The sequence below is a fragment of the Ascaphus truei genome, chromosome 4 (genome assembly GCF_040206685.1).
Source record: "Ascaphus truei isolate aAscTru1 chromosome 4, aAscTru1.hap1, whole genome shotgun sequence".
NCBI lineage: Eukaryota > Metazoa > Chordata > Amphibia > Anura > Ascaphidae > Ascaphus > Ascaphus truei.
In genome coordinates, this window is record NC_134486.1 from 92,687,949 (window position 1) to 92,706,258 (window position 18,310).

The following is an 18,310-nucleotide window of genomic DNA, read 5'->3' on the forward strand; positions in this document are numbered from 1 at the left end:
ATCGGGAATCCAGCCCGCCAACTAAAGTTGGCAAGTTGGTGGAGGAGAAGCATCGGTAAGGGCGACACTTAGAAAAAATCAGCCCTTTTTCCTGTCTGTGATTGATGCCGGGGTTCTCCGGAGCTGATACCAGCACAGCCCCCCGGCATGCATACGAGGCAGAAAAAAGGCATGTACAGCCCTCTTCATTACCTTAGCGGCAAACCGCTAAGGCAATGAAGGGGTTAAACCACCGTGCCAGCTTTATTGTGGGTAGCGGGGGTGGGTGAAGGGGGTATTTGGCCCTGGGTGTGAGTTTAGGACTTGCGGGGGGGTTGCGGGTGCACTTAACCCCTTCACGATCGTAGCAGTTAATACAGCTACGGTCATGACAGGGTTAAGCCCTCCCACTACCCATCCGCAAGCCCTAAACAACCACCGTTGGGGCTAATACCCCCTTCACCCATCCCCGCTACCCACAATAAAAAATAATCACACACAGCAGCCCCACACTAAATAAATAAGTAAATAAATAAATATCTCTATATAAATATATATATATATATATATATATATATATATAACCCAACAACCCCTAACATACACATATATGCACATCAATGATACTATAGGCCGGTGGGGGCCCTCGGGTGTTACCCGCAGGCCTGCAGTACCAATTATGTGCCCCCCCAAATTAATGTCTAAACACATACATACTTATAAAGAAATACCCCCCCCTTAACACATACAGTATAGTAATGGCCACAATTACTATTATCCACAAAGGGATAATAGTGAATGTGCCCATTTTAAATACATAAACACCAATCAATACATTAAATACATATAGCACTTACCACCCATGTCCGGCTGCCACGATGAAGGCCATCCTCCTCTTCATCCTGCCCATGCTCCCTCCGCTGCTGCAAAACAGACACAATAATGAAAACATCCAATGTAATGTCCCCTAACCCCTTAATCACCATAGCAGTTATTAACCGCTACAGTCATTAAGGGGTTAACCCACCCTCACCCACAACTCGGGACGCCTACATACCCTCCCACACTAACCCCCCACCCCGTGTGGCCTAACCACCCTCACCCACTACCCACAAGGGAGGCCTACCCACATAACCCCCCACCCCCAGTACCCACAATAAAAACAATACAGTGATACATAATAAACATCATTATATTTATTAAATACATTACCCACCCCCTGTGCCCCCCCATAAATACAAGATGTATCCTTTTACATACAGGGTTCATAACGCAGCCCTACGCGAGTCCCCGGTGGGCTGGCGGGGCACCTGACTGACCTACATGGTACCAGCAGCCCTTTTCAAACAGGTTCTGGAGGCCTGTTGGTGGGTCCCGCCAGCACCATGGCCCCAAGGTGGTCTCCTTGGGCCACCGTGGGCCACAATTGGGTCCCCACGGTAGGCCCAAGGATGTCTGGGAGCCCCAGGTCAGACCCACAGGTGTCTGCGGGGCCTCGGGTGGTTCCCATGGGGGTCTGGGGAACTCACGGGTGCTCACTACGGGTCCGCGGTGCCCCCACAGAAGTGGGACCACACAGCTTCATCCCCGCAGACTACGGGTCCGCTGTGCCCCCACAGATGTGAGGCCACCGCTTCATCCCCGCATGTGTCACCCGTGGAACCACCAGCCTGGTACCCGTGAGATACCCGAGGAAACCACTTCATGGGTGAAGGGTGGGTATCGGGCCAGTGTGGCTTAACCCCTTAATTACCTTTGCGGTTATTATCCGATAAGGTGTTTAAGGGGTTAATTGATATCTGAATGCAATTACAATGTATTGGCTTTGTTTTGGCTATGTATTTTGTGGGCAAGACAAGGATGTTGCTGGCGACGGAGACTTCTTATTGATGAGGTCAGTAGTACTTTATTTATTTGAATATGCTAGTTAATGTTTTTAATAATGGGCAAATAATCTATTATCCCTATCTGGATAATAGTTATTTTGCACATTATTGTACTGTAGGTGTTGGGGGGGGTGTATGTATTGAATGTATAGGCCAGGTTTATTTTTTTTACATTCAGGGTTTGTTCTGTGGTTCCACGTGAGACCTCTGGAGACCACCTGTGGTTTCCTCGGGTATCCCATGGGTACCAGGCTGATGGTTCCACGGGTGACACATGCGGGGATGAAGCGGTGGCCTCACATCTGTGGGGGCACCGCAGACCCGTAGTCTGCAGGGATGAAGATGTGTGGTCCCACTTCTGTGGGGGCACCACGGACCCGTAGTGAGCACCCGTGAGTTCCCCAGACCCCCGTGGGAACCACCCGAGGCCCCGCAGACACCTGTGGGTCTGACCCGGGGCTCCCAGACATCCTTGGGCCTACCGTGGGGACCCAATTGTGGCCCACGGTGACCCAAGGAGACCACCTGGGGGCCATGGCACTGGCGGGACCCACCAACAGGCCTCCAGAACCTGTTTAAAAAGGGCTTCTGGTACCCTGTAGGTCTGTCAGGTGCCCCGCCAGCCCACCGGGGACTCGCGTAGGGCTGCGTTATGAACCCTGTATGTAAAAGGATAAATCTTGTATTTATGGGGGGGCACAGGGGGTGGGTAATGTATTTAATAAATATAATAATGTTTATTATGTATCACTGTATTGTTTTTATTGTGTGTACTGGGGGTGGTTGGGTATGTGGGTAGGCCTCCCTTGTGGGTAGTGGGTGAGGGTGGTTAGGCCACATGGGGTGGGGGGTTAGTGTGGGAGGGTATGAAGGCGTCCCGAGTGGTGGGTGAGGGTGGGTTAACCCCTTAATGACTGTAGCGTTTAATAACCGCTATGGTGATTATGGGGTTAGGGGACATTACATTGGATGTTTTCATTATTGTGTCTGTTTTGCAGCAGCGGAGGGGGCATGGGCAGGATGAAGAGGAGGATGGCCTTCATCGTGGCAGCCGGACACGGGTGGTGAGTACTATATGTATTTAATGTATTTATTGTTGTTTATGTATTTTAAATACACAGGGGGTGTATGTTGTTTATTGCAATGTTTATTGGGGGCAAATGTCCCCAATAAACATGCAATTCTGCCTTAACCCCTTCATTGCCTTAGTGGCTATCTGCTATGGTAATGAAGCAGCATTTATGTATTTTTAATACTATTGTGCGGGAGCAGGGGGCCCCCTGAGCTGAACCGCATTAATTTGTGGCTCAGAGACCCCCTGCTTCCCGAGTTACAGGCCCCGGTTTGGGGCATCGGTGCCAGTGTCGCCGCCATATTTATAGCTGGCACGTCGCGAATGGGACGCTATAAAGATGACGGCGACACTGCCACCCGATGACACATTCTGGGGCCTGTATCTCGGGAAGCAGGGGGTCCCTGGTCCACAAAGCGATGCGGTTCATCTCGAGGACCCACTGCTCACTGTACAGTATTATTAAATAAATATTCATGCTGCTTCGTTACCGTAGCAGATACCCGCAAAGGTAAGGAACGAGTCTTTATTGATATGTGTGTTTTATTCATAGTGTAGATGTGCAGAGGGTCTCCGGAGCTGTACCGCTGTGGTTTTAGGTCCGGGGACCCCCTGCTCCCCGAGATACAGGCCCCTTTAGGGGGTGCCGGTATCCCTCTGCTTTGTTTACATTCCGCGGTCACGTGATCGGGACCTTTAAATGCAGAGCGATACCGGCACCTCATAAAGGGGCCTGTATCTCGGGAAGCAGGGGGTCCCCGGACCTGAAATCAATGCGGTTCAGCTCCGGAGACCCACTGCACATGTACACTATCAATAAAAGTTGTTTATAAATACTTTTTTTGTTGCCGATGTTTGCGCTGAGAGAGCGGCTTGTCTCTCTCTGCTGAAAACATGTATCGGCAGACAAGGCCTATCGGAAGGCTTATCGGGAGCCAGGCTGTATCGGCACAGGCTCATCGGCAGCTATGCTTTCGCAGTGATTCGGCAGGGATCGGAAGGATTCGGCCCTTACTGAATACTGTGAGGGCAAATCGCCAAAAAAAGCCCTATCCGCCACCTATCCGCCACACTTGCCAAAAAGATTTTATCGGGGCTTACGGCATGAGGCCCCAAGTTGCAATGGAGTAGCACAGTGGTAATCCAGACATATTGCGGTGGCCATGGGAGCCAAGGTGGATTCCTTGTCATAGGGGCAGCCACTGTGAAGAGACAGTTGCGAATGGGACGGACGTATGTCCGCAATCGTAAGATGAGAAAGACCTCACAGATTGTCCAGCGACACTCCCAACGGAGTAAGTTAAGGAGTCAAGACAGAAAGTCCCAAGCCTACAAGTCGGCGGACTGTAATAGAGAAGCGCCATGGTGTGCACTTGGGGTTAATCAGAATCCCGCCCAAGTTGAAGTACTGAAGATAAATGGTGTGAAACCCAACGCTGAAGGTACACTGATGGAGAAAGGTCCAAAGCCATCACCGCCAAAGCGGAGTTGCTGTCTTCACAACAGAAGGCCAAACAGTCACTTGCGAGTGTACGCAATGAGCTGACCGAGGTCAAGGCTGTTATACAGGGTAAGGGAGACTCTGAGCACAATAGGAAGAAGATTGAGATGCTTCTTCAGGATTTGCAGATCAGGGTCACAGAGTGACATAGAGTTTTGAGAGAGAGAGCTAACAGACAGCAGGAGGCTCAGGAACCTGTGCAAGGAGGGATACAACAAAAGCAGAGTTTAAACCTTAAACTCAAACTGGTACAAGACAAAGAGGTAGCGAGGTACCAGTCTGCAGGCCCAGAAGGCCTAGTACTTGCCCTAAAGTAAAGACTCCTCAACTGGAAGGCAAGGAAAAAGAAGATGTGGATGTCAGACAAAGAGGCTGGTGCATGGGTATAGTGCAGCGGCCGCTCAAAAGACAATGTTTCACTGGGGGGAGGGATATGTGGTGCCATCACTGTCCCCTAGGCGCTGAATAGGGCAGCTATAGGACTTTGCACCACAGAGAGATAATCCTTCTTGGAATAGCTATTCAATTGTTACTTGATGAAGCTAATCAGCATGGTCTGAATAGTCAGGAAGTGCTTTAAAAGACTGGAAGGTGCCATGCTCAGAAAGACTGTTTTTCCCCAGAGAAGAGGGGGAGACAAATGTGCTCCCCAGCTAACAGAAGCTGGTTAAAGAAGCTGGTAGAGCGTGAGACACTGCTGAGATAGCCGTGCTGAAGCAGGGATATCTTCACCACAAGGAATAAGATAAGCAAAACCCTATCTATTGTACAGAGGCGACCATCTTGTACTTTCTTTTACCTTACGATACTCACTATATTAGGATTCTTAAGTTCTCTTCTGTTTTTCCTCTAATAGCTTCTATGTTCATATTTGTTATATCAGACAGAAGAATTAACTGTTTTCCATATTGATGTGTATTTTGCCTTGTACAATTTATTATCAATCAGTTTTTCTTTGGTTCAAATTTGATAACTGATGTTTTTTCCATCACGATGAAATACTATATAGATACAATATATTTTATGTATTACATATATCTTTTGGTTTTAGAGAAATTTCATGAATCAAGTTGTGTTTTTTATATCACACATGGCTTTCTCACTGTCATGACAACAAATGTGATTTTGTCTGATTACATAACAATCCACAGCTGCTGTTCAGTTCACAGGAGGGGCTATATTAATGAGCTTATCTCATAGACCCAACTATACTCCTTGAGAAAGGGCTGCTATAGCCTGAAACGCGTAGGAGGTGTGTTTTTTTGTATTTGTTTGTCTCTTTTTTTGTTTTTATGTAGTTAAATAAACAGTTTTTAACCTTTCCACGCCTGGTGAGCTGAGGTTGCTTTATTTTGGGACGCAGCAGTCTCATACCAATCTTCATTCCCTGTATACAGAGGCGACCAGGCTAAACCTAATGCGGCTGCCCCCGCATTTTAAAAATAGCGCGGGCGGCACGCAGCAGTCTTCGGCCGAGAACCAGCCGGTTTTCCCGCGCCTTGGGCGCTTTCAATAGTAAGCACCATTAGCGCTTATCTATTGAAGCGGCCGCCGCGCTGGAAAATCCATTTTTAAACGGAGAGCAGACCCGCGGCGCTCCCGGCCAGCTCCCGGCGAACTTTAGATTAAAAGCTGCCGCAACAGTATGCAAAGACTGTGCTGTTACTTTATTGCCTATGCCAGGGAACGTTTTGGCTTGGGAACCAGTTTAGCTGGCCAACCAGTTAGTGAGAGCGAAAGCTACAGTATAGTTAGCTTTCCCTAATGGAAATAGGATTTGATTTTATTATTTGGTTTTTCTTAAAGCGATGGTGGGCCCGTTGTTTGATTTAATCCCTGTAAATAAACCCCTGCTTAGAAAATACAGTGTTTCCGGCCTTAACTTGGGACAAAAGAGACTGCAACATGGTGTGGGCATCAAACATGTATATAAAATTTTAATTTTTAAAGTGTTGTTTGGGGGGTACATACAGTATGTTTGGAGTGCAGCTATAGGGAAACTATTTCCCGCTTCTCTCTCTGTATATGTTTCATACACCTCTCTCTTTTGTTCTTTTCATTCCTTTGAGGCTCACACTGTTTATCTTATTTTCTCCTCACCCTCCATGTGGCAGTCATCTATTGCCCATCTACCTCTACTCATCCACCTTCTCTCTCTCTCTCTCTCTCTCTCTCTCTCTCTCTCTCTCTCTCTCTCTCTCTCTCTCTCTCAGACTTTGAATCCGGGCTCTCCTTTCTCTCCTCCGACACCCCTTCTCTTCTCCTTGGGGACTTAAACTGCCATATTGATGACCCCTTTCTGCCTTGGGTGTCTTACTTTCTCTCTCAAACATCTTTCACCAATGGACTTCAGCTAGCACCCACAAGCATGGCCACTGCATGGACCCTGTTTTCAACAAAAAAATTATCTCCTATTTCCCCCTTTCCTCTCTCTGACCATCTAATTTTTTCTTTCTGTTCTCCCCTTCTCCATCTCAATCTACCCCTAGTTTCTGCAGACCTGCGTTACATTAATCTAATGGCATTTGACTTCCCTTTGCTCCTCCCTCTCTTCTCCAATACAGATTCTGACTACGTGGTCATAAACCTCAACTCTGCCCTATCCTCTTCTCTTGATCTACAGTACATGACCTTCTTTCTCTCTCTCGCTCTCACCCTTGTAACTTAAGACCCTGACTAAACTGTCATACACATTCACTCCTCTGAATGTCTCTGGAGGAAATCTTATCTCGAAAACTTATGTCACTGCAATTTTGTCCTATCACCTCTTCCCTCCTCCAGGCTAAGCAAACCTACCTGTACTTTCTTCATTAATTAACACTCTCAAGTCTAGTCCACACCACCTCTTATTTGTCTTGGAATCTTTTTTTTTCTTTGTCCATTTCCCCTCCGGACTTTGCTGACTACTTTAAGATAAAGGTGGATTCCTTTCGCCAAGACATTACCTCTGTATCCTCCTCATATTCTACACCTCCTCTTCCTAATTCTCCTCCTGCCTTATTGTAGGATAACATGTGACTCAGGTTAGAATATGGCACAGTCTGAAAGCTGAAACCATTAAGGTTGGGTGGGGGGTGATGTTACATATGATGGAGCAGATCCCTGATCCCAATTGGGATGGAGGGGGAGGGGAGTTTGATATTAGAGGTAAGACGAGTAGGCTTCCTTAAAAAAGTAAGTTTTCAAGTAGTTTTTAAAGATGAAAGCTGGGGAGAGTCTGGTGGTACAGTACGTGGTGGGGATTCCAGAGAGTGGGCCACTTTATATGACTGGATTCGCAAGTGATATCCATGTGATTCACTTTAAAGGAAATCAGTTGTAAAGTCATACAATATTTGTTCAATTATAATATATGGTATGAAAAAGTCGGTTTTCTATTTCTTGTTTAAACAAATAGTAATTATGGATTTCTGCTCATGTGGGTCTTTGTTGCCGCTATACTGCATCAATATTTACATCTTAACAAAAGTAAACAACTGTACATTACTCTACCTTTCATTAAAAGGAAGTCACCTGCTGGTTTTTTTTGTAGAACAGCTTTTAAATAATACAAAAATGTTCTTTCATTGCCACTTTGTTCAGTCACTTTTTTGTACTTTGTTCTGTACTTGTACTTGTACTGTACTGGTACTTGTACTGTACTGGTATGTTTAAAAGGGTTTTAACACATTATAGTAAGGCACAGACAACTCTAATGCTTTAATACAGAGTATGTGTGCATATATTCCATTGGTTTTCTGTTATGCTATGCCAGTCTTGTCACATTGTCCAGCTTATTACCTATTTTATTTCCTTTACCTACATTCCCTTAGCTACATTCCCTAAACTGTCACTCACCCTTACCGTTCCTTTATGCCATTTTTGGTTAGAAAAAAGTGGCCCTGATCATACTTGTCATCTCTAAAGAAGGTGAGACCAAAATGTTGAGCTATGTTGGTTGGACATAATAAATGCTCCTTCGTTTGTTGCTACTTCCGTGTTGTGCTGGAATTTAGATCACTGTGTGAGTGTTTTAGAAATACGTTCTTGTTATTTAAAGCGCCGTATTGTGTTCTATTCTCTGACTTTCATCACGTGCTCAGATAGGGGGATAGCACTGGGCATAACGGGCAGTAAGATTTGGGTCCCTGCCTTATCACGGGGGCCTGAGGGGGGGAGAGTTTGTGTGTGTCTGGAAGGGGGGAGAGAGTGTGTGTGTGTGTGTGTGTGTGTGTGTGTGTGTGTGTGTATATATAGGGGGGGTAGAGAGAGAGTGTGTGTGTGTATATTGGGGGAGAGAGAGAGTGTGTGTGTATATATAGGGGGGAGAGAGAGTGTGTGTGTGTGTGTGTGTGTGTGTGTGTGTGTGTGTGTGTGTGTGTGTGTGTGTGTGTGTGTGTGTGTGTGTGTGTGTGTGTGTGTGTGTGTGTGTGTGTGTGTGTGTGTGTGTGTGTGTGTGTGTGTGTGTGTGTATAGGGGGAGAGAGAGTCTGTGTGTGTGTATAGGGGGGAGAGAGTGTGTGTGTGTCACCACAAGTACCCAGTCAGTCACCCACCCAGTCAGTCACCCACCCTGTCAGTCAAGTCAGTCACCCAGTCAAGTCAGCCAGTCAAATACCCACCCAGTTACTTACCTACCCACCCACCCAGTCAGTCACCTACCCACCCACCCAGTCAGTCACCTACCCAAACCCAGTCAGTCACCTACCCACCCACCCAGTCAGTCAGTCACCCACCAACCCACCCAAGTGTCAGTCAATTAGTCACCCACCCACCCAAGTTTCAGTCAGTCAGTCACCCACCACCTCACCCACATACTCTCGCTCTCCCTGTCACCCTTTCTCTCTCTCGCTCTCCCTGTCACCCTCTCTCTCTCTCGCTCTCCCTGTCACCCTCTCTCTCTCTCGCTCTCCCTGTCATCCTCTCTCTCTCTCTCTCCCTCTCTCTCTCTCGCTCTCCCTGTCACCCTCTCTCTCGCTCTCCCTGTCACCCTCTCTCTCTCTCACTCTCCCGGTCATCCTCTCTCTCTCTCGCTCTTCCTGTCACCCTCTCTCCCTGTGTCTCTCTGTCACCCTCTCTCGCTGTGTCTCTCTGTCACCCTCTCTCTCTCTCGCTCTCCCTGTCACCCTCTCTCTTTCTCGCTCTCCCTGTCATCCTCTCTCTCTCTCTCTCTCTCGCTCTCCCTGTCACCTCTCTCTCGCTCTCCCTGTGTCTCTCTGTCACCCTCTCTCGCTGTGTCTCTCTGTCACCCTCTCTCTCTCACCCACACTCTATGTCTGTCTCACACTCTGGATCTGGATCTCTTATTTACCCTATATATCTTAACTGCCCTATACTACACCGAAATAACCTACACTGCTTTATTCCAGATCTGACTCACTGGACCTGGACATTGATACCTGGACATTGAGGGACTGTGGATCAGGTAAGATCCCAGGCAGGATTGCTGCTTTAGATATTTTGAAGCGGGGATGTCCAGACACTGGTTAAGGGGTTCAGGAAACTAGTCATTCACATCTGGCTTTTATATCTATATCCGACATTTACACACACACACGCACGCACACACACACGTAACAAGGACTAATTGTAGTATACTGTAATACAATAAATACATTTATGTCAAAAACGAATGTTGTTCTGCCTAGGAATTTATTAAATGTATTTTATTTATATATTTTATTTTAAAGCGGGGTTGGGGGCGGGACTAGGTGGCGAGTAGATTTTTTGGTTCGGCGAGTAGATTTTTGGGTGATTTGTTGAACACTGTATATATGTATATATATGATGAAGTTGAGACATTAGGGGGTCTGATATAACAGCATTAGGATGAAGCCATTTTGTTTGAATCCGCCATCTTGTCTTGTCTTTGTGACTTTCTATGTGAAGAAATCTGTGTGAAACAGACATGGAATGTTTTCGCTCTTAGCTGACTTTATTGATCATTCCTCATCCAATCAGCTTCAAATTGAAAGTGTAAACAGGCTAGAAGTCGTGAGAACCCGTGAGATAAGCTTAGATTCTTACAGAGAAACTGATTCTCATACAATATGCCAGGTGGCAGAATAGGCACATCTCATTTAACCCCATAATGGTTTTTAGCTGACAGACAGTTTTCAGTATTATTATGTACAAGCTGATATACCCGGCGTTGCCCGGAGGCAGGGAGGGGGGGCGTGAAAGGCAGGAGGCGTGAAGGGCAGGAGATGGCGCATTCCGAATAGGGACTCAATATCATCGGAATCGAGCACCCGTATTAATCACTCCTCCATCACTCAAACCTGAGCGCTCATATCAATCAAGGTGGGGCTACCTGCATTTTTTAGACAAACAGCTTGATTAAATTGTTTTGAGTGATGCTTGGAGCTGATTTTTGAACGGTGTCTTATCTGATGTGACGAGTAAGAATCCTAGCAGTTTGACGTGAATTTATTATTCTCTGTTCCTGTATTCATTTTAAAGTGAAAGAGTTGTTAAGAGTTGTTAGGGGCTAAGGTAAGAGTCCCGTTAAAAGTTTTGGTGTTTTGGTGATGAAGGTGAGTGTTTGTATGCTTAAAAGGGATTGTTTTCAGACTGTCCGGGGTTGTGATAAATATTTTTGTTGTCTGAGCAGGACGGGTCCCTGATTGTACATTTGCCTGTTTTGTCATTTACATACAAAGTGAGTTCATGGATATCTGGTTAGAAGGTCTTATCTGTATCCATGTTATAAAAGTATAAGGTTTATCAGGACTGGGTTGGAACCGCTGAAGTGATTCAAGTTTTTCTTTGGTATAGTTATGGTGAGAAAATGTGATTGGGAAACAGTCTTGTGACAGGTCCTTATTTGCATATTAACACTATTCAGAACAATAACATGCCAAAAGAGTTGTACGTAATCAGCTTGCGCTGATTATTGTAACGCTAAATTGTACAGGTCAATTAACAGTTGATTGCTGAGGCCAAAGTATTGTACAGGTCAATTAAATTTGATTTCTGTTGCCGAAGAAGTATTGTACAGGTCAATTAAATTTGATTTCTGTAACAGGGGAATAATGGGAAACCAAAAATTCTCAAAGGATTGTGTGTCTGCAGACGAAAATAATAAAGAATGAATACAGAGAACGAAAAGAGACAATTTAAATATATTTTGTTGGCCAATGAATGGCACTGTTTGTACTATTATCAACAAATTGCGCAGATGTTTAAATGAAAGAGGGGTCTTTTTCTGTGGGATTGATAAGCTCACAGAACGCCGTCTCGTGTGCTTTTGAAACCCACAGGGAAACATACCTTACGTTAATATGGGTCAAAAGAATTCTGTTGAGGGACAGGAGGGTCCCGTTGCATTTATTTTTTACCATTGCCAGGACAGTAGTTAATATAATAACAAGTGATAAAGAAAGTGAATAGGAAAGAAATAGCAAGTGAATTTGCTGATAGATAATCAAGGCAAATGATGGTGTTGAGGAAATAGATATTGAGAGTTATTTTTATGAAAGGTTTATATGCAGAAATTGGGATACAATTAGAGACTGTGTGTATATTGTTTGGAAGGGACAGAAAGTGTTTGGAAGGGATAGAAAGTGTTATAAGTGTAAAAAGGTAGGACATGTTGCCAGTAATTGCAGAGCAGCCCTAAGAGAGAGAGTAGAAGAAAAAGAATGGAAGTTAAAAGGTTTGTTCGTACTGGCCACACAAATAGGTCTTTTAAACCAGAAAATATTATTTTTCCTTCTGTTCTAATGGCAACTAGAAAGAGAATCAGAATAACAGCAGCACAGACCGCGCCAAAAATCCCCCCTTTTCTCAAAAGGAATGTGCAAAAGATATGAAAAGTTAACTCAAAAGCTCCGGAGCATAAAAAAAATTTTAGTTTTAAAAGCAGGTTATTTATGAGAAGTTGATTCGCTGTGTAGGAGAGAAGTTTGTGTCTATGTTCTTTGTGTGTCTGTATTGTGGTTTCTGTATTGTGTGTAAACCAGTAAAAACCCGTCAATTGCATTTCTATAGGATTAAGATATGTTGCAGAGAGATTTTAAGCTCACACGTATTGTTTAAATTATATATGGTGTGTGCAGTTGTATAATTGTCATATTTTCATTTTTGAGAGGCCATATTTTTATTTTTGAGAGGCCATATTTTTATTTTTGAGAGGCCATATTTTCATTTTTAGAGAAGCCATATTTTTATTTTTAGAGAGGCCATATTTTTTTTCGTTTTTATTGCTTTGGAAAAAGCTCAATTTTTAACTTTGAGCTGAAGTTTCAATCCATTAATTAATATTTAGAAGACAGAGAAACTGTTTTGTTATCTGCTTGGCACTCTCAAGGTCTTTTTGGCGAAACGCCCGGGCTGGCAAATTGCCCAAGATAAACAAGCTCTGAAACGCTGTCAGTGTGTTCGGCACTGTGCAAAGAGATTATATTACAAGAGTGTGAAGTCCTTTACAAAAGCATTTGACTATTATCTGAATATGTGATGTATTTTATAACTTTTAACCATTTCTTTTTTCCATAGGTGTTCTATTTTATTATAAGCAGTAGTTACTGTTAAAATCCCTATATAATATATAATTCTAATTCTGCTGATTAAGCAAACAACATCCTAGTTGCTAATTTATTTATTTTATTTGTAGAATGTTTTGCCAGAAAGTGGTGCATTGGGAGTCACCTCTCGTTTTTGGGTGTGTCCTGGTTATAGAGTTAAAGGACAGGTGATACATAGTTGCAAATACAGTTACATAAGTGAGCAGGGTATATATTATATGCAAGGCATTTCACATTTTTAGCAGAATAGTTACAATGGAGTGTTTGGGGTGGAGGCCAGACTGGAATTGGCTAGGGGCATTTGTCTTAGTATAGTAATTGTTTAATTGGGAGTGAACACATTTTTGTCCATGACTTTGGATAGTATTGTATTGTAGTGTATGACTTTATTTATATATAGCGTCAAAAATGTACTCAGCACTTCACAAAGATAGCAGGTGAGGGAATAAGTGCTGTAGATGGCAGTGCTTGGCCACAATGGGTGTGGTAGGAGTGACCGTGTGTGGAATAATAGCCATGAGTGCAGGCTATTGGGATGTTTAATTTGTGGGGCAAGTTTTAAGGTTAGTTAGTATTTTATGAAAAGGTTGATACCATTTGCATCGGAGGAGATGACAGTGAGGCATGAATGAGAGCAAGTGTGTATTGGGAGAAGAGATATTGGTCTGTAGTTTGAGACAGTGTTTTTGTCCCCACTTTTGAAGATTGGGACAGCTCTGGCAGTTTTCCAGGTCTTAGGGATATGGCCTGTAGACAGGATAGAGTTGATTATGGAAGCAATTGGTTTGACAATGGCTGAGGCCCAAAGTCTTAGGAACTTAGATTGTAGTACACTCAAGTCCACATTAGCTGCTTAGTTTTAAATATGAGGAGCATTAATAGGAGATACCTCTGTCTATATGCGGATGTTAAGACAGTAGTAAACACATTGATACAAGAATTTATACCTAGGAATAAATTATCTCATTATGAGACACTTATGGGATGACTTATGACTATCAGTAGTTCAAAGGAACAAATTAAGGACCATTTATTGGTAATAAAACAATTAATAAGTATTGTATGCCACTAATACATTTTTTGAGTCTCTCTAGGCAAAGTTGAAAGTGCACCTACTCGAGAAGTGGTTAATAGTTAAATATTTCCTACGCAAGCATGCTCTTCATCCCAGATTAAATGGCCTATACTAACCACCAATACAGCAGTTAAAGTGGCAGAGTTCTTTCCCTGGACCCAAAGTACAGTAAAGCTCGTTCCAGCTCCACCAAAGACCAAAGTCATCTAAAGCACAGCCACATCAAGTTAACGTTTTGACGAGACATAAACTTTGACCGTTAACCAACGAGGAAAATAAGACACCAGGCCGAGGCCTGGTCTTATCAGAACATTTTATTTTTTCAAAGACTCAATATTTTTATTCTTTTATAGTGTGTATAAGTTAGAATTTTAAGATATATGCACCATTGGGTCTGCGAAGGTATAACTCAGAGAGAGATGACAGGATTGTCATGATGATGCTGTACAGAGCCTTGTCAGCAATACTCATCTGCCTGTGTTCCTTATACATCGCAGATATCTATCACCATGATCAAGGTAACACTACACTAATTCACCATCTCACCCACAAACATCACAAAGTCTCAGTAATAGAATGTTGTGCTAATTCTCAAAATATATGATGGTAGACATAGATGCCATTTTTCTTTAGCTAGCAGCAGAAAGGTCACTTGCCTAAAATAATTTTTTTGCATTTTTTGTATCCATTTTTACACTAGCAACACCAATCATTTATGGGTCAAGTGCCTCCAACAACCAGAAACAAGAGAAAAACACCAAATATTTCAGGGCTGAAAAGTAGTTTATGGAAAGAACAATTTTTGGTTAGTTTAGTTCTAAATGTAGGAGGTGGGTTACTATATGACAGGCTTGATACATTAACAGATGTGTTAGATGATGTCCTCAATCACACCACTACAGCTATTGCATCACTAAACCAAGAACAGGTTCAGATCAGGCTTATGGCCTTACAAAACAGAATGGCTTTAGATTACATTTTAGCATCAAAAGGAGGTGTATGTGCCCTAATTAAAGAACAATGTTGTGTTTTCATTCAAGATCAGAGTAGCAAGGTACAGCATGAGTTAGACAAGATAGAAGTTGTGCAAGAAAGACTTAGGAAGGAAGGTGACACAGACTGGGACCCTTTGAGGCTGGGTGGATTGGTAGGATAACTAGGAGCGAAATTATTGAATGCGGTAATGTGTGTGATTGTGATACTCGTTGTCATCTATGTTTGTGTTACGTTTTTCAAAGGCATGATCCACAAATATGCAACCCCCTCTGCAGACATAATGCCATTGTTTGCAGAACCAATTTACAGCAGTCCCTTGAAGAAAAAAGATGCCAAGTACAATGTTCTAACTCTGGAAAAGAATTTGGCTGTAACACCATACTACGAGATTATGACTACATTTGGCAGGCACCCTCGTGCACTGTCCTATACCCTCAAGAAGCAGCATTATGAGATGATGGAGCACCCCTGTGTCTCCCAACGTGTTTCTGGACTAAAATCATACCAATAATTCTAAAAAAACAATGTTTTAAAGAATCAGAGGTGGGACTGACGAAGTTGAGACATTAGGGGGTCTGACATAACAATGTAGAAAGTGGCTAAAGCGCTCAAATGCAGGTACAATGAATAAGATAAGCCAAACCACTAAACCAGGGTACTAATAAAAATAATATAGTACTTAATGTGCAATAATATGAGTACTATCCTCCAGAAGACAGGTGGTAGATGGTACAAGCCCACTCACCCTCAGTCTCATCGGCAGGTTCCCCTGAAAATAAGCAATACTCACATCCTGGTGGTAGGTAGGCAAGCTGTGCAGCTACAATTATGCAATAACAGGAAAAGGGAGACCAAAAAGCGCAACAGCAAAAACGGAGCAGGAAGGACCCAAAACGAAAAAATGATTAAAAGGGCACTTTAATGTGACAAGAGACCCATCCAACGCGTTTCGAACGTCACAGCGTTCTTTTTCAAGGATAAAACACAATGTAATAACATCCATTAAATACCCTCTTACCTGTGGGCCGTTTCGCGCCAAAAAACGGAACCTGATGACGTCATGACGCTACATGCGTCATTGCGCATGCGCAGAGCGACCCAGTGCCGTTCTAAGGGCAAAGCAAGTCCCACAGGCAGTGTGGCCATCTTGGTTAAGGGCAAGTCATAGAGAATCACTGCCCCACTAATACAATACATCCCTATGACGCATACATGCAGTGCTAATCACTGCGCATGCGCATTGCGACGATGCAAACATCAACAAGGCTAAAATCAAAAGTTAAGAAAAATAGAAAAAAGAAGTAGAAAAACATTCTATTGATAAGGGAAAATATAAAAACCATAATAACTGAATCAGTGAATTTGAGCCATTTCACCCGACTGAAAAACCCCCAAAGGCATATATTCACTCCCTAAAACCACAGTGATGTCGAACAGGGGGAAAAGCCACCAGTCCCAAGGGGTTGGCAAGTACTTCACCCCCGCAAAACAATCCGCTGAGGCGGGAGGCAGGCGGCAAGATGGCGCCCAGCCATCTGGTGCACGAGGCACACTAGGCCTCATAAGCCCGGCAAGCCCCGCTGAGACTCCCCCCTCGCCGGACGGGAGGATAACGAAAGAGTTCCTCGAGGAGCTCCACGCAAAGCTCCAAAGATCACTGGAGACAAACATCAAAGAAGCGGTGGCTGAAATAAAACACGACATTCAGGGCCTACAGGAGCGCACCACAACCCTGGAAGCCAGGCTGGACGAGGCCCTTCAACATCAATCTGAGGCCGATGACGAGATAATTTGCCTGGGCCAGGAGATCCACTCCCTCCGTGACGGTCTAGAACAGCGGTGCGCAAACTGTGGGGCGCGACCCCCAGGGGGGGCGCGACACTGCCGACGGGGGGCGCGGGGTTTACAGAGGCCCCGCACGCTTCCCGAAGGCACTTAAATTAAGTGCCGGGGGAGCTGCAGGGCCTCTGTAAACCTAACTTACCGTGGCTCCTGCGGCTTCCTCCCTGTGTCGCCATGGCAACGCGGCGTCAAAATGACGCTGCGAGGTCATGTGACGTCACGTTGCTATGGCAACGTGACGTCATTAAGCCGGAGCGCGGGTAAGTTGGGGTTGGGAGGGGGGCACGGGAGTGAGGGGACAGCCGGCAGGGGGGCGCAGGGAAAAAAGTTTGCGCCCCCCTGGTCTAGAAGACCAGGAGAACCGGGACCGCAGGCAGAACCTGCGGATCCGCGGCATCCCTGAGGCGACACTGCCCTCCCAGCTCAGGGCTTACCTTGTGGATTTCTTCCTCGCTATCTCCCCTGACCTCGACCCTCGGGACCTTGAAATAGACAGGGCACACACCCTGTGATGACCCAAACCGCAGGCGGGACGTGATCTTGCGCCTCCACAGCTACTCCACTAAGGATAAACTGATTGGAGCCTGCAGGGAAAAGGACACGATCACGTTCCAAAATGAGCCCCTACAGGTCTATAATGACCTTTCTAAGCTCACCGTGGACCGACGGAAGGCGATGCGCCCCCTAACACTACCCCTCCGGAAAAAGGGAATTAAATACAAATGGGGCTTCACTTTTAAACTGATCATCTCCCACAAGGGAAAATTCCTCGCCATCAGACATCCCGAGGAAATGGAGCCACTGGCTAAGACCCTGGGCCTCCCCAAGGAACCCTTCCAACATGCTCACCAGACTGGCAACAGACCCCGGGAACAAGAGGATCAACCGGTCAGAGCATCCGAAAGAATCGCGGAGCAGAGGCAGTCCAGGGACAGATGAAGGGTAGCCCCCTGCACAGAGGGAGGCCCTCCCGGGAGAAATCCATCTTCTTCCCTAACACCACTTAAAATGGCGCCTGGAGGGACCCCACCGCATGCCGCTGCAAAAGAAGCGCCAAACGAGGCTAGACCACTGACCTTGCAACAGAGACTCCCATCAGCATCCAGGGAAATGACCGGCTCCACCCCCGGTGGCACTTCGCAGGATCCATCCGCTGCATCGCAGGAGATCGGAAGGGAGAGCCCGCCTCGTGCGCACCGGATTCCTTCAAGATGGCGCCCGAGGAGTCTTCATTCTGCCGAGGAGCACCACGAGGTATCCTGATCGAGACGAAGCAGACGTCATCACCGCGCGCGGTCTCCGGCCATCTGATACCACTCCCCGCATCACGTGGCTCCGGAGAATGGATCCCGACCAGAGGCGCCGAGCGCACAGCACCCGCTGACTCTCCGCAACAGCCCGGCCCCCGGATGGTGTGCTGGTACCCCCCCTCGGCCGAGGGGGGCTTGCGAGG